Below are 23,133 nucleotides of genomic sequence, written 5' to 3'. Positions count from 1 at the left end.
ATCTCCAACACAGATGCTACTGTCCTTAATGTCCTGTGGTTTTAGGAAATTATGTAAATATTTTGGATTTAGTTCAAGTTATTCAGAAATAAAACATGTTTAATAATGTTAAACTACTCTGCCAGAGTAAGTGTCTCCTGGTTTAGTATCCTTATAAAAGAAAAAAAATATATATGTAAAATACATGTAGGTAAATCATAGTCTTAAAGTATACTTGGAATACTGCTTTGTTTAAATCAAAATCTAACAAAATGTCTTCAATTAGAAGAAGCTAATGAAACTAAATCCAAAGTTATGACAAGGGAGACTTGCTCTCAATTAAAGTTGTATTGCTTAGAGAACTTAAAGCCATTCTAGGCAAGGTTAAGGTGGTACTTCCTTATTATTTACTACACATAATTTCAATCAGGTTGGGCCAGAAATGAGCATTTCTAAATATAATATTTCAGAAAAGTCCATAGAAGTGTTTCAAAGACTTTTATGCAAAAGAATGTCTGTCTGTCTTTCTGTTTCGGTGAGTAGTATGCCCATCAGAATTTCTTAATAACACACAGAAAAAGGCCTGATCAGATGTCACACCTGATCAGATGTCAAAGGAATGGGAGGTGAACTATTAGGTCACCCGTAGAGCTTCTGCTATCCTTTTAGTATATGCTGTTCACCAGTGTGAGTCAGGTGGACTTTTGTGAGAGAATAGTGTTTGGTAGCCAGGAGATTTTTGTGGCATTTCTTCCTAAGTGGAATACACAACAGATAAGGGAATAGGGGAGGTAATACAGGGAAGTTACTCTTTCCAGCTCAGAAGGAGTTGATGAAGCCCATATATGTATCCAAGAAGCCCATGGGATCCTCTAGCTGTGGATAGTGGCTAATGTGGTCATCCAGAATGACACTGTGGACTGCAGCAGCATTTTCCTGTACAGCTCCGAAAACTCTGGGTAGGGATTTACCAGATCCAATGGCCCTTAGATAAAATTAATGGGAATAGATACAATGACAAGAGCTCTCACCCAGTGTCTTCTAAACATTTTCATCTGATTGATATACTGCAAGAGACTGTCGATAACCAAGTTCCTGTCATTGTGGTGTATCCCTGCCCACATGTCCCACAGCTCACTCTTACTCTCAGAGGGTCAGGTGTACAGCCCCAAATCTGAGGAGAAACCTCAAGAGAATACAAAGTTCATCAGTCACGTGAGGATGGGTGACAGCATGCCTCCATCTTTGAGAAGGTTTTGGAGAAGGAGAAGAAGGTGAGCTTCAAGAAATATACCTCCATTTGACAGACAGAGACTCTTAATGGTAAGCTGACCAGATCTATTCTGCTTGAACCTATAGAGAAGCTCCTGAGCAAAGATATCCCCACAGACATGTGACAACAAGTTGATCCTACTGTTCTGGAACCCCAGATGCTGGAAAAGCGCCTCCCCAATGCTGACCTGCTCAAATATGGAATAGTCATGTGGTCTTGGTTTGTCACTGAAACCAAAACCTAGGAAATTGAGGACAATCACTCAATGAAACCTGAGGGTCAGACTTCCCATATCTTGTACCAATCATAGCTGGACATTGTAAAACCATATAAAAGCACGACTATCTCCGGACTTCAAACCACACCCACAGAGTCTTAGTAGAAGATACCCAGTCCCTTTTAGGTAAAAAAAATTGCCTGATAACTTCCATGATTGAAGAAGAGAGGAAAGCTGGGGGTGACGGGAGGAGGGGTGGTGATGTGCAGATAGACCGCAAGCAGGGGCATAGTCAATAGCCCCACCTTAACCTACCACTCCCTCATCCTGATTCTGGTAAGACTTGGGCTTCAAGACTCCGTGTTTGGAGGACACCTGTTGCTGCTCTCTTTAAGTGTTTTTATGAGTTTTTCTTTTTTTTCTAACTTTATTGTGGAATAATTGGTATAAAAATTTGTATATATTTAAAGTGTGTAACTTGATGATTTGATATACATATACATTGTGGAATGATTAACAAGATCAAGACAATTAATATGGTCATCACCTCACATAAGTGATGTAGTTAACTATTTATTCCCTGATTGTTTTGATTTAAAGGAATCTAAAGTCATAATACTGAGTCATTGCATAAATAAGTTACCTTGAAGAGAGTCTTTTTTCTTTCTAAATTTAATATTAACAAGGTCAATACCTAGACTGGTAATAAATCCCTTGATTTATCCCATTAAGGTGCATGTCTTTTAATTTTGTGTTCTTGTGTTTTATTTCAACTGTAAGCACTCTTTGGAGAATATTAGTACTTTAGTAAATGTTTGTCTATTTCTCTAACAGTGTTAGAAGGATGTGAAGCATTTAATGATTTTGATATGGAACCCATATTCATGATGAAAACTAAGACAATGTTTCTTTCCTTTCTACACCAGGGATGGCCTCAGGTGTAATTTTGACTAGAGTTTTTCTCACTAGGGCAGGGAGCTCTATTGTTGAGGTATTTTTTGTTTTTTTGTTTTTGTTTCCAATTTTGCGAAGAAATAGTAGGCATATTCCTTCGGGCTCTCTTAACTCAGTTATGAAACTGATTGCCCATTCCTCTAATATGCTTGGAAATATAAAAAACAAAAAACCAAACCAAACAAAACAAAACACTGAAGCCATTTTCTGCTCATTATGGTCCTATAGAAATACAAAATCATCATATCTATTGAGCAAAGACACTTTGAACTCTTTCCCAAAGTGAAGGATTAGTTCCTTCTGAAACTTTTATAAGTGCTGTGGCCTTAATATGAAAATTGTTTTAAGTTGGAAGTCACTCAGACTGGCTTATTTTAAGAAAAGTCCATCCTGGGGAACAGGCTGCACATAATTGACAGCAGTTCACCATCTTTTTGGTTGATCTTTGGTTACTTGACCTCCCTAACTTAAAAGAATTGAGTCAACAACCCCTGCTTATCACAATAAATAAACTTTATAATCATTCTTCTATCTTCATATGCTTCATTTAACTCAGTATCCTCTTCTGGACTGCCACAGAGATACCTGTGACCAATACCAACTGTCATGGTTACATGACTGCCTGTTCACTGCCTCCAAACTCCCTTACCTTCTACTCTTCTGCTAGAAGTACTTTCTCCATTTGAAAATATTGTATCAACATCTCTTTCTGGCATGAAACAGTACTCCAGCTCACTTGCTATAATTCTTAATCTGGATCTTAAGAAAAAGATCAATATGTACTAAATAGAATAGTCATTGACTTCCATAGACTCCATAAGAGGTAACTAATTTTCTCTAAAAATAATATATCAGAAAATAATTTAAGGCAATGAATTAGTCATAATATAGCCTTAACTATTATTTTGGGTATAGTGGACCTAAAATATATTCCTGCTTAGATTACTACAGTGAAAGGAGATACACCATAAATTACATAACTCTTTGACTGCTGCTGCTGAAGACTCAGACTTTTACAGGTTTGTTATTTCTCCAAACTCCAAGAAAGAATAAACCTCCAACCATTGTGAATTTCAATGCTCACACTCTTAGATCCTTGTAGAAGACAATTGGACTAGAGACCAAGAGAGGAATGCTTCATTTACTCTAATGCATAAATTTTCTACTTGAGCTGCTATGCTATGTTACTCTAAATTGGCTATCTCCACATTTGGGAATAACGCTAAGGACTATGTTGGGTGAGCTACCGGTGTGTGGTGAAAACATACACAAATAATTAAATCAGAATTTTGACATTTGATTTACATTCATTTTTATGTATTTTTTAAAATGTATATCTTATATATATATTTCAATGTACATTTTGTACTAGAACCATACGGTATATAAATAATTTGCATGTAAGTGTGTATTTATTAAGGTGTAGTCAAAAAAAATTTTTTTTTTACGTGTGGAGTTAAACAATAAGGAAATTTGTAGAAACTGCTTCTCCAAAGGACTGTTTTAACTCCACAGTTCCAGATACCTGGGAGCCTGTCATGAGCTCCAAAAAGTAGACCAAAAATTGATTTGTGATTTTGAAGGAACTTCCAAAGTGTTTTCTAGAGTGGTTATATGTTTTTACCATTTCATCATTAAGGGTTGAGTGTTCCAGTTTCTCTACATCCTCATCAGCATTTGGTGTTGCCAGTGTATATATATTTTTTATGTTTGTCATTCTGATAGGTGAGTAGTGATATGTAAACAGCTAACCACCAGAAATTTCTCTCCTAGGAATTTATTCAAGAGAAATGAAAACCTATGTTCACATAAAAACCTGTACTTTAATGTTTAATAAAGTTGTTACTTTACTAATAATAACCAAAACCTGGAAACAACCCAGATGTTCTTTAATATGAGAATGATTAAACAATCTTATGGTGCATTCAAATCAGAGAATACTATTCAGCAATAAACAGGAAAAAAACACTTAAAAACACAAAAATGTGTCTGAATCTCTGGGTAATTATGCTGAGTGAAAAATAAATCCCTAAAGGTTACATACAGTATAATTCCATTTAAATAATATTCTTGAAATGACAAAATTATAGAAATGGATAACAAGTTAGTGGTTGTTAGAAGTTAAGGAGAAGTGAGTGAGAAGAAAGCAGATATGACTATAAAAGGACAACATGAGACATCTGGATGGTTATAGAAATGCTCTGTTTCTTGACTGTATCAATGCCAATATTCTACTTGGGATATTGTCCTATAGTTTTTGAAGGATGTCAACTTTAAGAGAAGTTGGATAAACGGTACATGGGATTTCTCTATATTACCTTTTACAACTGCATGTGAATATACAATAACCTCAAAATAAAAAAGCTTGATTTAAACAGTAATATGTATGCCTTCCTTTCCATGTCTGGGTAATCCTTCAAAAACTGATGTTAATATTTTTATTCTCTTGTATATCCTTCAGTACAGTAATGGTGACAGAGGAGAAAAGGAAGGGACACATGGCCAAATGAAGATCATTGTAAAGTTCAAAACTCCTGAAGGTATTTTCCATCCCGTATTATATTAACAGTTCAATAAATAAAACATTTTCCATATTTTGTAATGTATTTCAAATGTATTTTTGTATATTTGAGTGAACTCTCAAAGGTCAGTTGATTACTTTCACAAATTTGAACAAATTTCAAGCTGACATTAAAAATCATTGTAATCAATTTTCCAGATTGACCTATATTTCTACATTTTGCCTCCAAACATTTAAATTTTGAAAGGCTTACTAAGTAGCTCTTGTTAATAATTTTCCTGAACAAGTTGATTATTCAAATAGTATAGACTAAGGCAAGGTCTAATTGTTAATTCTCTAGATTAATTAATCTCTCCTCCTATTTCAAGGTAAACATACTAAAACAATAGACATTAAATATATAACCTGATCTCTCTCCAGAATGATAAATCAAGCATATCCCCTTCATTATTACTTAGTATCAATAGAAGAAAAGTGTTATAAAGATGCTTTCTATTATTGTAGTTGAAATTGATATAAATGTTCCTACAAATGTGATATGGAAAATAAAAATGTGTCTTTCAGAAAGTGTCTTAAAATATAAACTTAACTACCACTTCTGAAAAAATGAAGTAGACATACATTTGTCCTACATTTTCTGCTAAATACAACTAAAAATCCTGGACATTATATATAAAATATTTTAAGACTTAAAGAAAAAGAAGACAGGGAAGCTAGGAAACATAAGATCCAAGGAGCAACACAGTGGTGAGTTCCCTGGGTTTTCTTTTTACCTCATAAATCAAAGACTTTAAGGTGAAAAAGCTGAGAAATAAAAACACCAACAGGCACAATTAAAAACAGCCCAAACAAAGCTTGCTCTCTCTAGGTAAAGGAGAAACTTGGCAAAAAGTAAATATTTTTAGATAATAACAGTGCTATTAATTGTAAACACCTCAGAAAAAAACACAATCTCAACCCTTCCCACACCAGCAGAGACAATGAGGGGAACCTGAACTTCCAACGTTGAGGGTCTGTGAGGATGTACTCAACTATACTGTTGGAGTAGTATCAAAAAGGCCAAGTAGTGAGCCAGGGTTCTCACCTCTTCCCGGCAGTAACAAGTTATCTTCTCCCCCACGTGGTATCACTGGAAACAACATGCAGAACCTGAACTTCCATGTCCACCCTGAAGGAATACAGTATCCCTCTCTCTTTACAGTAGACAGTTTCAGAGCATGTCTAGTGGAGAGTCAGGACATTCAACTTTGCACAGCAATAATATATACACATCCACCACAGTGGTTATGAAGATGAAATAAAGATCCCATCTTTGACCAGCTGTAATGAGGCCCCTCCCCAACCTCGGGTATCGATAGAGACTGAGTGAGGAACCTGCAATTTCACTTCCACCTGGTATTAAGGAGAGAGTGCCCAACCTATCTCAAGCAAAAACAGTGTCAGAAAAAACATCTAAAAGAGATGGTTTATATAAGATCCAGAGACCCATAACATAATAGGAAAATGTCCATAATAGAAGAATTCCTCAGGAAGTGGCTAGGGTGGCAGAGTAGGAAGACCCTAAGCTCACCTCCCCCCATAGGCACACCAAAATTACAACTATTTACAGAACAACAATTGATGAGGAAGACCAGAAGATTAGCAGAAAAGATATTCCATAACTAAAGATATAAAGAAGAAACCAGAAGACAGGTAAGAAGGGCAGAGATGTAGTATAGTCAAGACCCATACCCTCAGGTGGGTGACCTACAAACAGGAGTATAATTACAATTGTAGCAGTTTTCCCCAAGGAGTAAGGGGTCCAAGTGCCACATTGGGCTAACCAAACTGGGGATCCTGAATCAGGAGATAAGACCAGAGAACTTTGGCTTTGAAAGCCACTGGGCTTACTTTTGGGAGATCCAGAGAGCTGAGGGAAAGAGAATCCACTCCTAAAGAGCACACATGAAATCTCATATGATCTGGGACCCAAGAGAGATGCAATAATTTGAAAGGATCCTGGGTCAAACCACCTAATGAACTTGGAGAGTCTTAGGAAGAAACTGGAGCTCACCCTGAGGACATAGACACTGACAGCAGCCATTTTGGGGAGGTCATTCTAACATGAGGATGCTGGTGCTGGCAAGTGCCAATTTAGAATCCTCACTCTGGCTCATTAGCTGTGGGACCTAGTCCTGCCCACCAGCCATGGCTGGTGGCACCAGTACTGGAAGCTTCAGACCAAGCAGTTATCCAAGAGAGGACACAGTTCCTTTCACCATTAGGCCAGGTGCCTTAAGAACCCTGAGCTCACAGCCACCCCAAACCTAACCCTGTCCACCAAAGGGCCCATGACGCAGCCCCACACACTAGTGCACTGACACTAGCCACAGGACCCCTTGGGGCCCCACAGCCAGCTGGACAAACCCAGTGCCCACCCACCAGTGGGACTGATAGCAAATCCAGGATCCCCAGGCCCTGCAACCACGGCAAGTGCTGACCCACTGTTGGGCAGGGCTGAGTCCTAGGGTGGTTGATTGCAGAGCTAAGGGTCCCAGATCTAGTGTTGTCCTGCTGGTGGGTGGAGCCAGTTCCTGATACAGTAGGCTACAGTCTGGGGTGTTCAAAGCTGATGTCAGCCCAATGCTGAGTATGGCTGCATCCCAGGGTGGTCAGCTAAGGGGTCCTAGGTGGCTTGGAACTTGTGTCTGTCTGCTCGTGGGTGAGTCTGGGGCCCAGGTTGTACCTGGGGATAATGCTGGCTACTGGTGGACAGAGTCAGATTCCAGGGTCTCTTGCTGTAGGGTCCTGGGGGTCCTGGAGATAGTGTTAGCTTAACAGTATTTGGGGCTGCAGCCAGCTACCTCATGAGCCAGCCCTACCCACAAGTGGCCAGCAGCTTCTACATAATGCAGGGTCTGTTAACCAACCAGATGGGAGGCTATCCCCAACTACAAGATTTCCCACAGTAGTCAGCTAGACACACAAAGGAACCACAGAGCCATGTAGGGGGCAGCCCAATAGCAAAGAGTTTTGATGACCAGAGGAGTGTGTGCTGCTGGGACACATAGGACATCTCTTACAAAAGGCCACTCTCCAAGGCTGGGAAATGAAATCAACCTACAAAATACATAGAAATAAAAACAGTGAATTAGTCAAAATGAGACAACAGAAGACTATTTTCTAAATAAAGGAACCTGTTAAAATCCAAGAAGAAGAACTAATTGAAGTGGACATAAGCAATCTACCTGGCAAAGAGTTCAAGGTAATGATGATAAACATGTTGAAAGAACTTGAGAGAAGATTAGATGATAGGTTTATAACAAAGAGTTAAAAATATAAAGACAAATGAAACATAGCTGAAGAATAGAATAACTGAAATAAAAAATACACTAGAAGAAATCAATGGTAGATTAAATGACTCAGAAGACAGGATCAGCGAGCCAGAAGACAGAGTAGTGGAAACCACTGAAGGTGAATAGAAGAAAAAAAAAAAAAAAAAAAAAAGAATAAAAATAAATAAGGTTCGTTTAAGAGACCTCTGATACAACATCAAGCATACTAGCATTCACATGATAGGGGTCCCAGGGTCCCAGGAGGGGAAGAAAGAGAAAGGGGCAGGGGTAGAGAACATAGTTGAAGATATAATAGCTGAAAACTTCCCTAACCTGAGAGTGAAAACATCCAGGTCCAGGTCCAGTGAAAACATCCAGATCCAGGAAGCTCAGAGAGTCCCACACAAGATCAACACAAAGAGGACCACACCAAGACACATTGTAGTTAAAAATTGCAAAAATTAAAGATGAAGAGAGAATATTAAAAGCAGCAAAGGAAAAGCAACAAGTTACACACAAGGGAAGTCCCATTAGGAGTTATGAGCTGACTTTTCAGCAGAAGCTCTGCAGGCCAGAAGAGAGTGGCACAATATATTTAAAGTGATGAAAGGGAGAAACCTACCACCAAGAATACTTTAATTGGCAAGGCTTTAATTCAGATTTGATGGAAAGATCAAAGGATTTACATACAAGCAAAACTAAAAGAGTTCAGCATAACCAAACTAGCTTTACAAGAAATGTTAAAAGGAACTTCTCTAAGTGAAAAAGAGATAGCCACAACTAGAAATATGAATAATAGAAAAGGAAAAATTCCAGTGGTAAAGGCAAATATAAAGTTATTATTGAAGATCAGCAGAAAGAAATGGAAAAATTCTGTATCCCCATCATTACCAAGCTGTATCAGGGCACAGGAGACATGCAAAGAGGAATGCCAGGAGGAATGCCTGTGGGCTTCCCTAGTGGTGGAGCTCCTCCGTCTGGTGGTGTCTCCTTTGGGCCCAACAATGAAGAGGTTGATTAAGCCAACCTAGCATAGATTAAGCATTGTTCCATGCAAAACATTGAAGGACCCAACTTTGTAGCAAATTCCATGGCAGTTTTACAGTTGAGCTGCTATAGTAAATAATTGAGCATTCTTGATTCTTGAACATAGAAAGTGTGCACAAGAAAAGGAAATAACTGCACTTTTATAAGCACAGGATTGTAAGTGGAAAATTCAATGTCTTAAATAAAACTATATTTAAAGTTGAAAACAAAACAAAGAAATAAATAAAAGTTAGTAAATAAATAAACGTTAGTAAGTCAATCATGTACAACTAATAGGAAGATTAAAAGACAAAAGTAGTAAAATCATTAATATTCACAAGTAGTTAAGGGATATTCAAAACAAAAAGATATGATGTCAAAACAGTAAATGGTTGCAGGTGGGTAAAAACTCAGGGATGTTAAAATGCATTTGAAATTAAGAGATCACCAAAATAAAATAATCATGTGTATATATACATATATTGCTATATATAAACCTCATGGTAACAACAAACCAAAAATGTATAATAGATACACACACAAAAGACAGAAAGGAATTCAAATATAACACTAAACATAAGTGTTATAAGGGAAATAATAAGGGAGAGAATAAAAGTAGAAAGGAACAGAAAAGAACTACAAAAGTTACCCCAAAACAATTAACAAAATGGCAATAAGTACATACCTATTGATAATTATTTTAAATATAAATGGATTAAATATTTAGATCAAAATACATAAAGTGACTGAATGGATACAAAAACAAGACCCATATATATGATGCCTACAAAAGTTTCATTTCAAAATCTAAAGAAATACACAGACTGAAAATGAGGGCTGGAAAAGTTATTCTACACAGATGAAAATGAAAAGAAACCTGGGGTAGCAATAGTTAAATCAGACAAAGTAGACTTTAAAACAAAGACTGTAGTGGGAGACAAAGAAGAATCTTACATAATGATCAAGTGGTCAATCCAAGAAGGAGATATAAGAATTGTAAATATATATGCACCCAACATATGAGCACCTAAATACATAAAACAGATATTAATATACATCAAGGGAAATATTGATAGTAACACACTAATATTACTGGAATTTAACATTCCACTTAACATCAATGAACAGATCATCCAGACAGAAAATCAATAAGGAAACATTTGCCTTAAATGCCCTTAGATCAAATGGACCTAATAGATACATATAGAATATTCCTTCCAAAGTGGAAAAATATACATTCTTTCAAGGCATATGCAACATTCTCCATAATAGACCACATGCTATGACACAAAACAATCTCAGATAATTTAAGGAAATTGAAATCTTATCAAGCACCTTTTCTGACCACAGCCCTATGAGACTACAAATCAACTACAAGAAAAAAATAAAAAATAAACTGCAAAAAACCCCACAAACATATGGAGCCTAAACAATATGCTACTAAGCAGCTAATGGATGAATGAAGAAATCAATAAAATACCTGTAGGCAAATGAAAACAAAAATATAATGATCCAAAATACATGGGCACAGCAAAGGCAGTTCTAATAGGTAAGTTTATACTGCAGAAAATAGGAAAAATCTCAAACAAACAACCCAATCTTACAACTAAAGAAACTAGAAAAAGAAGAGCAAGCAAAACCAAAAGTTAGTAAAAGGAAAGAAATCATAAATACCTGAAGAGAAATAAATAAAATAGAGGAAAACAAAACAACCGCCCCCCCGAAAATAGAAAAGATCAATGTAATTAAAAGCTGGTTCTCTGAAAAGAAAAACAAAATTGATAAAACTTTAGCCAGACTTACCAAGAAAAAAAAAGGCTTCCCTGGTGGTGCAGTGGTTGGGAGTCCACCTGCCAATGTGGGGGCTTGGGTTCGTGCCCCGGTCAGGGAGGATCCCGCATGCTACAGAGCATCTGGGCTCGTATGCCATGGCCTCTGGGCCTGTGTGTCCGGAGCCTGTGCTCTGCAGCATGACAGGCCACAGCAGTGAGAGGCCCATGTACTACAAAAAAAAAAAAAAAAAAAAAAAAAAGAAAGAAAGAAAGAAAGAAAAAAAATAGAGAGAGGGCCAAAATCAATAAAATCAGAAACGAAAATGAGGAAGTTACAACTGATACCACAAAAATACCAAAGATTATAACAGATCACTATTAACAATTGCATGCCAAAAAAGTGAACAACCTAAAAGAAATGAACAAATTCCTAGAAATGTAGAATCTCCCAAGACTGAACCAGGAAGAAACAGAAAACATGAACAGACCGATTACCAGTAATGAACTTGAATCAGTAATTTAAAATACTCAAAAGAAACAAGAGTCCAAGACCAAATGACTTCACAGGGCAATTCTACCAAACTTCTAGAGAAGAGTTAACACCAATCATTCTCAAACAATTCCAAAAATTTAGCAGGAAGGAACACTTCTGAACTCATGCTACAAGGCCAGCATCACCCTAATACCAAAACCAGACAAAGATATGAGAAAAAAGAAAACTACAGCCCAATATCACTGGTGAACATAAAAATTCTTCAATAAAATATTTGCAAACCAAAGTCAACAATAGAGTAAAAGGATCATACACCATAATCAAGTTGCATTTATCTCCGGGATGCAAAAATAATTCAATATAATCAAATCAATCATTGTGATGAACTGCATGAACAAATTGAAAAATAGAAATGATATGATCATCTCAATAGAAGCAGAATAATTTTTCTGACAACACCCAACATCCACTGATGATAAAAACTCTAAACAAAGTAGGTATAGAGAGAACATACCTCAATGTAATAAAGGTCATATATGATAAGCCCACAGCTACTATAGTTCTCAACAGTGAAAAGCTGAGGGCATTTCCTTTAAGATCAGGAAGAAGGCAAGGATGCACACCCTCACCACTTTTATTTAACATGATATTTGAAGTCCTAGACACAGCAATCAGACAAGAAAAAGAAATAAAACAAGTCCAAATTGGAAAGAAACAAGTAAAACTGTCACTGTTTGCAGATGATGTGATACTATATATAGAAAATCCTAAAGTCACCACCCAAAAACTACTAGAGCTGAATAGAGAATTTGGTAAAGTTGCAGGCTACAAAATTAATATACAGAAATCTGTTGCATTTCTATAAACTAACAGCAAAATATCAGAAAGAGAAATTAGAAAACAATTCCATTTACCACCATATCATAAAGAATAAAATACCTAGGAATAAATACAACTAAGGAAGTGAAATAACTATACTCAGAAAACTATAAGACACTGATGAAAGAAGTTGAAGATGACACAAACAGATGGAAACATATACCCTGTCCATGGACTGGAAGACTTAATATTGTTAAAATGACCACACTACCCAAGATATGGTATATACCCAAGGCAACCTATAGATTCAATGCAATCTCTATCAAAATACCAATGGCATTTTTCACAGAACTAGAACAAATAATTCCAAAAATTTATGGAAACACAAGATACTGACTAGCCAAAACAATTTTGAAAAGGAAAAACAAAGCTGGAGATATCACACTCCCTGATTTCAATCCATACTACAAAGCTACAGTCATCAAAACAGTATAGTACTGGTATAAAAACAGATACACAGATCATTGGAGCAGAATAGAAAGCCCAGAAAGAAGCCATATTTATACAGGCAATTAATCTGTGACAAAGGAGGCAAGAATATACAAGAGAGAAAAGATGATCTTTTCAATAAATGGTGTTAGGAAAACTAGACAGCTACATACAAAAAATCAAACCAGACTACTCTGTCACACCATGCACAAATATAAATTCAAAATAGAATAAAGACTTTAATGTAAGTCCTGAAATCATAAAATTCCTAGAAGAAAACTTGGGCAGTATACTCTTTGACATCAGTCTTAGTAATATATATATATATATATATATATATATATATATCCTCAGACTAGGGAAACAAAAGCAAAAATAAACAAATAGGACTACATCAAACTAAAAACTTTTCTACAGTAAAGAAACTATCAACAAAACAAAAAGGCCACTTACTGAATGAGAGAATATATTTGCAAATAATACATCTAATAAGGGGATAATAGCCAAAAGATTTAAATAATTCATACAACTGCACATCAGAAAAGCAAACAACCTGAGTTTAAAAATGGGCTGAGGGGGCTTCCTGGTGGCACAGTGGTTGAGAATCTGCCTGCTGATGCAGGGGACATGGGTTCATGCCCCGGTCTGGGTAAATAATTCCAAAAATTTATGGAAACACAAGATACTGACTAGCCAAAACAATTTTGAAAAGGAAAAACAAAGCTGGAGATATCACACTCCCTGATTTCAATCCATACTACAAAGCTACAGTCATCAAAACAGTATAGTACTGGTATAAAAACAGATACACAGATCATTGGAGCAGAATAGAAAGCCCAGAAAGAAGCCATATTTATACAGGCAATTAATCTGTGACAAAGGAGGCAAGAATATACAAGAGAGAAAAGATGATCTTTTCAATAAATGGTGTTAGGAAAACTAGACAGCTACATACAAAAAATCAAACCAGACTACTCTGTCACACCATGCACAAATATAAATTCAAAATAGAATAAAGACTTTAATGTAAGTCCTGAAATCATAAAATTCCTAGAAGAAAACTTGGGCAGTATACTCTTTGACATCAGTCTTAGTAATATATATATATATATATATATATATATATATATCCTCAGACTAGGGAAACAAAAGCAAAAATAAACAAATAGGACTACATCAAACTAAAAACTTTTCTACAGTAAAGAAACTATCAACAAAACAAAAAGGCCACTTACTGAATGAGAGAATATATTTGCAAATAATACATCTAATAAGGGGATAATAGCCAAAAGATTTAAATAATTCATACAACTGCACATCAGAAAAGCAAACAACCTGAGTTTAAAAATGGGCTGAGGGGGCTTCCTGGTGGCACAGTGGTTGAGAATCTGCCTGCTGATGCAGGGGACATGGGTTCATGCCCCGGTCTGGGAAGATCCCACATGCCACGGAGCAGCTGTGCCCATGAGCCATGGCCACCGAGCCTGCGTGTCTGGAGCTTGTGCTCCACAACGGGAGAGGCCACAACAGTGAGAAGCCAGTGTACAGCAAAAAACAAAAAACAAACAAACAAACAATAAATAAATTAAATTAAATAAAAATGGGCTGAGATCTGATTAGACATTTTTCCAAAGAAGATGTTCACATGAATAACAGGCACAAGGAAAGATGCTCAACATCACTAATCATCAGGGAAATGCAAATCAAAGTGTTGACCAGGATGGTGTGAAAAGGGAACCCTTGTGCATTTTTGGTGGGAATGTAAACTGGTGTTACACTATGGAAAATGATATGGCGATTCCTCAAAAATTAAAAATAAAATTACCATATGATCCAGCAATTCCAGTCCTGTGTATTTGTCCAAAGAAAATAAGGCCACTATTAGAAAAGATATATGAACCACTATGTTCACAGTAGCATTATTTTTACAGTAGCCAAGATATGGAAACACAGGAAGAGTCCATCAATAAATAAGTGGATAAAGATGTGGTATATACACATTACTCAGCCATAAAAAACTAATGAAATCTAGCTGTCTGCAATAACATAGATAGATCTAGAGTGTATTATGATAAGTGAAATATGTCAGACAGAGAAAGATAAATACTATATGATTTCATTCATATGTGAAATCTAAAACAAAAACAAAAAAATTAAAACAATGAACAAACATAACAAAAGAGAAGCAGAGTTATAGATACAGAGAACAAATAGGAGAGAGCTTGAAGCATGAATTTTGAGGGAGGAACTAAATAAATGAGGAAATTAAGAGGTAAAAATTCCCACTTGCAAAATAAATGAGTTACGGGTATGAAACGTACAATGCAGGGAATATAGTCAATAACTGTGTAATATCTTTTTATGATGACATTGTATCTGGACTTACCATAGTGATCATTTTGTAATGTATAGAAATATCAAATCAGTATGTTGTAAAACAGGAGCTAACATAGAGTTGTAGGTCAATTGTACTATAAAAACAAACAAACGAACTCATAGAAAAAGAAATCAGACTTGTGGTTACCAGAGGCAGCGGCAGAATAGGAGTAGGAATTAAGTAAATGAGGTCAAAAGGTACAAACTTCCAGTTATAAGATAAATAAGTTCTAGGAAGATAATGTAGAATATGATAAATATAATTATCACTGCTGTATGCTATATAAAAGAGTTGTTAAGAGAGTAAAACCTACAAGTTTTCATCACAAGGAAAATTTTTTTTTTCTGTTTCTTTAATTTGTATCTGTATGAGATGATAGAAGTTCACCAAACGTATTGTGATAATCATTTCATAACGGAGGTAAGTCAAATGATTATGCTGTACTCCTTAAACTCATACAGTGCTGTAAGTCGATTATATTCAGTTAAAAAAAGAAAATTGTCATACAAAAGAACAGAAAGTGTTCAAACTTTAATTTAAAAATGTTTGCTCCACAAAAATACTGTGAAAATAATGAAGTAAAAGCTACCTAGTGGGAGAAAATATTTGCAAATCAAATGGATAAAAGAGAACCATTATCTGGATTGTATGAAGAACTCTCAAAACTCAATAATAAGAAGAATAAAATTCAATTAAAAATGACTTAAGTAAAAGGCATTCCAAATGAGAAAGGAATAAGTTAAATTACCTCTGTTCATAGATGACATGGTTTTGTATGTAAAAATCCCAAAGAATTCACAAATAGAGATATAAGAACTAATTAATAAACTAATTCAGTAAAGTTGCAGGATACAAAATCAACAAACAAAAATAAGTTTATTGTAATTGTTATTGTAAATTCCATTTACAATAACATCAAAAAGAATAAAATACTTAGGTATAAAGTACAAGATATTGATGAAAGAAATTAAGGAAGTTACAAATAAATAGAAAATCTGTGTTCATGGATAGGAAAAATTAATATTGTTTAAATGTCCATATTACCCAAAGTGATCTATATATTAAATGCATTCCCTGTCCAAAACACAATGTATTTTTTTATACAAATAAAAAGAAAAATCCTACAATTCATATGGAGCCAAAATTAACCCTGAATAGTCAAAACTATCTTGGGAAAGAACAAATCTGGAGGCCTCACACTTCCTGATTTCAAAACATATTACAAAGCTATAACAAATTAAAACAAATTAAATTTTTATGGTACTGGCATAAAGACAGACATATAGATTGATAGAACAGAATAGAGAGCCTAGAAATAAACCAACATATATGTGGTCAACTTATCTTCCACAACTGTGCCAAGAATACACAACCAAGAAAGGGCAATCTTTTCAATAAGTGCTGTTGAGAAAGTTATATAGGCACAGGCAAAAGAATGAAATTTAAATTTAACACTTATCTTAAAATACACACAAAAAACAAAACAAATAATTTAAAAAGTTAAATGTAAGACCCGAAACCATAAAACTCCTTGAAAAAACACAGGGGAAGCTTCATGATTTTGGTCTTGGAAATGATTTCTTGGTTATAACATAAAAGCACAGGCAATGAAAGAGAAATGGACAAAATGGACTGCAAACTAAAAAAGTTTGTGCACAGCAAAGGAAACAATCAAGAGTGAAAATGCAATCTACAGAAAGAAAAGTATTTACAAACTACATATCAGAAAAAAGGTTAATATTAAAAGTACATAAGGAACTCCTACATCACAATACCATAAAACCAAATAATCTGATTGAAAACTGGGCAAAGGAGTTGAATAGACAGTTCTCCAAAGAAGACATAAAAATGGCCAACAGCTATATGTAAAGATGCTCAACATCAATAATCTTCAAAGAAATGTAAATCAAAAATCACAACCAGAGGTATCACTTCACACCTGTAAGGATGGTCATTGTCATTATCAAATATTTTTTAAAAAAAGTGTTAGTAAAGATGTGAAGAAATCAAAACACTTGCAAACTGTTGGTGAGACTATAAAATAGTATAGCCACAATGAAAAACAGTATAAAAATTCCTTAAAAAATGAAAAATCGAACTAACATAGTATCCAGGAATCCTACTGGTGGATATTTATCCAGAAGAATTGAAAGCAGGATATGAAAGAGATATTTGCACTCCCATGCTCATCACAGCATTATTTGCAATAGCCAATATATGGAAGTGAATTAAATGTCAGTTGATGGATGGTTAAAGAAAATGGAGTATATACATACAACGGAATATTATTTAATCTTAAAAATGAAGGAAATACTGTCCTATGTGAAAACATGGATGAATCTTGAAGACATTATAGTAAGTCAGTCACAAAAAAGCAAATAGAGGGACTTCTCTTGTGGTGCAGTGGTGAAGAATCCACCTGCCACTGCAGAGGATTCGGGGTCGAGCCCTGGTCTAGGAAGATCCCACTTGCAGCGTAGCAACTAAACCCGTGCACCACAACTACTGAGTTTGTGCTCTAGAGCCTGAGAGCCACAACTACTGTGCCCACGTGCCACAACTACTGAAGCCCATGCACCTAGAGCCCATGCTCTGCAACAAGAGAAGCCCCTGCAATGAGAAGCCTGCACACTGCAAAGAAGAGTAGCCCCTGCTTTCCACAACTAGAGCAAGCCCGCATGCAGCAATGAAGACCCAATGCAGCCAAAATTGAACGAATTAATTAATTATTTAAAAAAGCAAATACAGCATAATTCCACTTATGTGAGCTATATAAAGTTACCAAACTCACAGAAGTAGAAATTAGAATGGTGGTCACCAGGAGCTGGGGGGCCATTCATTAGGTATAAAATTTCAGTTACATAAGATAAAAACATTCTAGAGCTCTACTGTGCATCATTATTCTTATAGTTAAAAATATTGTACTGTACACTTAAAAAATTTTAAGATGCTAGATTTCAAGGCTTTTTTTTTTAATCATGAAAAGGAAAAATGACATGAAGAAACATTTCACAAAAGAGGATATATATATATGGCAAATAGGCACAGGAAAAGATGTTCAATATGATTAACCTTTAAGAAAATTCAAATTAAAACCGCAATGAGCTATCACTACACATTTATAAGAATAGGTAAAATTAAAAAAATAAAGGTTATACCATTTGCTGGCAATGATGTAAATAAACTGAGTCACTCGTATACTGCTGTTGGAAATGTGGAAAACTTCAGCCACTGTGGAAAAGTTTGGCATGCAACTACCATATGACCCAAAATTGCCCTCCTATACATTTACACCAGAGAAATGAAGACTTGGGTTAATCCAAAAACCATACACAGGGACTTCTCTGGTGGTGCAGCAGTTAAGAATCTGCCTGCCAATGCAGGGGACACAGGTTTGAGCTCTGGTCTAGGAAGATCCCACGTGTCATGGAGCAACTAAGCCCATGTGCCACAGCTACTGAATCTGTGCTCTAGAGCCCGTGAGCCACAACTACTGAGCTCGTGAACCACAACTACTGAAGCCTGCGTGCCTAGAGCCTGTGATCCGCAACAAATGAAGCCACCGCAATGAGAAGCCCGTGCACTGCAACAAAGAGTAGCGCCCGCTCACCACAACTAGAGAAAGCCCACATGCAGCAACAAAGACCCAATGCAGCCAAAAATAAAAAATAAATTTATTTTAAAAATACACAAATATTTATAGCAACTTTATTTTCAGTAACCAAAACATTGAAACCACCTATATATTATTTAGTAAGCAAATGGTTACATACATACTTTATGTGGTAACTACATACACTTGAATACTACAACAAAAAGGAACAACCTATTAAAACATGAAACAACCAGCCTGAGTAACCAGAGAATTATGCTGAAAAATATCCTAAAATGTTACATAGTGTTTGATTCTCTCTATATGAAATTTTTGAAATGACAAAGTTATAGAAAACAGATTAATGTTCTGTAGATAGCTAAATATATTCTATAGGATCAGATTAGTGATTGCGAGAGGTTAGTGGGGACTAGGGATGGGAGAGAAGTGGGTGTGGCTATAAAAGGGCAACATAAGGAATACTTGTGGTGATGGAAATGTTCTGTATTATGCCTGTATCAATGTCAATATCTTGATTTTAGTATTGTATTACAGTTTTGCAGGATGAGAGCTTTGTGGGATAATAGTATATACAAGGTCATTATATAAGTATAATACATAGTCATTATATGTCTCCATATTATTGCTTAAAACTACACATGAATCTATAGGTATCCCAAAACAAACAAGTAAAAAAAATAACTGTAGTCTAGTATATAAAATCATGTATTAAAGATGCAGTTACAAAATTGCAAAATCCCTTAATTTTTTTAAATGAATAGATGAAAACCCTTATGTACTCACAAACATAGGACATTTAAGAAAGTAATTGTCAATAAATACACTAAAGCAAAATATTTATAATGGACAAAATATTGTCATAAAGTTAAAATAATTGATAATACATTATTTGTAAAATGGTTTCATGTAGTTAAAAGAAAAAATATTTGTAGTAAAGTAAGAAATATCTAGTCAATTAATGTTGTACCAAAATAATTGAAATATAATATTTACATCAACCCCTTTGAAAAATAGAAAAATAATGACTTTTTTCTCAGAATTAATATTACATGATTAGAAATCTAACTCTGAAAAATAACTTATACTTAAGTAAATGCAAGAATTGAGAATCATAAATAGAGACAAATGCTGATAGTTCTAAGTACATGATCAACTCTCAATGAAATTAACACAGAAATTAGCACAGTTTCTCAATGAAACTGAAAGTTTATAATAGTGCTTAATTTAGCAGCAGTATTCTAAAATGCATTCTTTTTCATTAGGAAATTCCTATTCTAATAATAGATTAACTGAAATGTGCTGGTCCACTGAGAAACATACTATTATAATGAGTTCAAACCAGATTCATTTGAGTCATAAAAATATAATGATAATAATAAAATGGTAATGATGATAAAGTGACTTGTATTAGGTCACTAGAGTAAGTCAGAAGTAAATGTAGTTAGAAAACTAAGGTGATCAGCCTATCCACTAAATCATGCTGCCTTTCCAATTTTAAACACTCAGTAATAATACCTATTCATTAAACATGTAACAGCAAAAATTAAAAAGCAATACATCCTGGCTGCATAAAGAGGAATAAATGGTTTCCACTTCTGGTCATTCACCTGTTTCATCTATGGTATTACCTAAGATATTAATCTCCTTTATTATTTCTGGAATTTTTTGGCTTTAATTGACTGCCTATTGCCAGCTATATCTTTTGCTGTGCTTCCAGGAATAGAAAAATTCAATTCAATGGCTATATCAAATGAGGTCAGTGTATTAGTTTGCTAGGGATACCAAAACAAAGTATCACAGTCTGGTTGGTTTAAACAACAGAAATTTATTTTCTCACATTTCTGGAGGCTAGAAGTCCAAGATGAATGTGTCAGCAGTGTTGGTTCCTTCTGTTCCAGGCCTCTCTCACTGCCTTGTAGATGGCTATCTTCTCCCTCCATCAGTGTCTGTGTCCAAAGTTCCTCTTCTTACAAGAACACCCATTATATTGGATTAGGGATAACCCTAAGGTCCTCATTTTAACTTCATTGCTCATATAAAGATCCTCTCTCCAAATATGGTCACATTCTAAAATACTAGGGGTAAGGACTTCAGCATACACATTTTCGAGGTACATAATTTAGTCTATAATAGTTGCAGTGCTATATATTTTGTTTTAGTGAAGGCATGAGAGAGGCAAGAAGAAACTTAACACAGTAATTTGTAAATTTTCTTTAAAAGTACTGTAAAATATTAGATTTAAATGGTCTCCTTTGTAAAGGAGACATTCATTAGGAATATATTTAACTTTGGTAGCCATTGCCATATCTTGTAGAACTTCAAAGGAACATCAGTAAGATACTTGAAAGATTATTCCACATATGATAGAAATCAATAGCTGAATTACCTGATTTTATTAATAATGACTAGAAAAAAGTTAACAACATTTTGGGCAATTCATTTTTGCATTTAAAATATAGCACACCCTAATGTTCATAGCTACACTATTTACAATAGCCAAGACATGGAAGCAGCCTAAATGCCCATTGACAGATGAATGGATAAAGTTGTGAAATAAAATAATATTCAATTATGTATAATGGAATATTATTCAGCATAAAAAGGAACAAAATAATGCCATTTGCAGCAACATGGATAGACTTACAGATTATCATACTAAGTGAAGTAAGTCAGACAAAGACAAATATCATATGATATCACTTATATATAGAATACAAAAAATATATTTTGTAACTTTACACAGAAATAGACTCACAGACATAGAAAACAAACTTATGGCTACCAAATGGAAAAGGAGAGAGGTGGATAAATTAGGAGTTTGGGATTAATAGATACACACTACTATATATAAAATACCAGGACTTACTGTACAGTACAGGGAACAATATTCAATATCTTGTAATAACCTATGACAGAAAAAGAATCTGAAAAAGAATCTATCTATAACTGAAACACTTCTCTGTACACTTGAAACTAACACAAAATTGTAAATCAACTATACTTCAATATAGTTGTTTTGAAAAAAATATATGAATTTTAGATAGCTCTATTCACAAAATTACTAGATAAATTATATATCCATGAATGTTTTCTGATGTATCACGGCTTGGGAGACAAAATAGTCATGGAAGAATTTGACTCATATTCTTCCAGTGTCAAGGATTATTTTTAGCATTCTCAGCATCGGTTTGATAGCTATGAAGCCTATGTCAATTATTGTTAGCAGGAAGTATCAAAATGTTTTGAAATAACAATTTATTAGCTCTTCATCATCGTTTCCTAGTATCTTACAAGAAGAACATGGCACTCTTTCATATCGTAGAACCATTAACTTTTCTTGTGAAAACTAACAGTCCTTAAATTCAAATAGATATCATTAATTAATTGAGAGCGATTGGGTAGGAAGGCAATATGGCTAAGATAGCAGATTGATTTGGCTGATCTTGCCAATGAGTTTCATGCCCCCTTTGGTTTACTGTAGGAACTTGTCTTCAAACATATTTGTTAGAACATTAAAAAACTCAGAAGTAGAATATAGTGATAATAATGGGTTCTTTATTTAAGGCACACACACGCATGCATACATGCACACACATAGGAGAGAGAGAAAAAATGAAATTAATAATCTTAAAGCAAAAAAAACAAAACTAGCAGTCAATGCCCAGTATCATTAAACTTGAGATTCAGTTACAGTGTTAAACACATGGTATTGTAGAATGTGTATACTTTACATACAAAATACTTCAAAGGTTAGAAAATCAATCAGCTGTGTTTTACTTGTCATGCCTGCTGGGCTTAGCCAATACAATATAATGAATACTGTTCTGTATTTTAGTTTTGTCGGAACCTGATTGATTCTCTGTAAACCCACTGTAAAGGTCAGTATATTATAGGTCAAAGGCTGCTGTGGGATGAAAAAAGATGGCTTGAATAAGCACAAACAACCTGTGGAGACATAGATTTAGTCAACCCTATAGTTGAAAAAATTTGGTAGCAGTAGTTTCCAAGAGCCTTGCAAAATGTTTATGTGTTACAAAATTCTATGATTTAGAGAAGACTTTCTTCTATCAATCTTTTTGTAGCCTGAGGACTGAAACAGTTGTTTACCGGTTTCAGTATTTGGAACATAAAAATAACAGTGAACTGAAGGAGTGAAAAGAGGGAGTTCTGATATGCCAATCATGACCAGCTTCCGGTATTATAATTTTATATTAAAATTATACAGTGTACCTAAAATAGCCAAATTCATAGAGCCAGCAAGTACAAAGTTAGATGCCAGAGGCTAG

At 34.9% G+C, this 23,133-nt stretch overlaps 1 pseudogene; it reads right to left on the bottom strand.

Annotated features, from left to right (window-relative positions):
* Positions 1-798: 798 nt before the first annotated feature.
* On the bottom strand, positions 799-1,795 carry LOC112414660 (mesoderm-specific transcript homolog protein-like; annotated as a pseudogene).
* Positions 1,796-23,133: the final 21,338 nt, after the last annotated feature.

The sequence above is a fragment of the Neophocaena asiaeorientalis genome, unplaced genomic scaffold (assembly GCF_003031525.2).
Source record: "Neophocaena asiaeorientalis asiaeorientalis breed wild unplaced genomic scaffold, Neophocaena_asiaeorientalis_V1.1 scaffold127, whole genome shotgun sequence".
In the NCBI taxonomy this organism is placed as follows: domain Eukaryota; kingdom Metazoa; phylum Chordata; class Mammalia; order Artiodactyla; family Phocoenidae; genus Neophocaena; species Neophocaena asiaeorientalis.
This window is presented reverse-complemented; position numbering and strand designations above follow the sequence as displayed.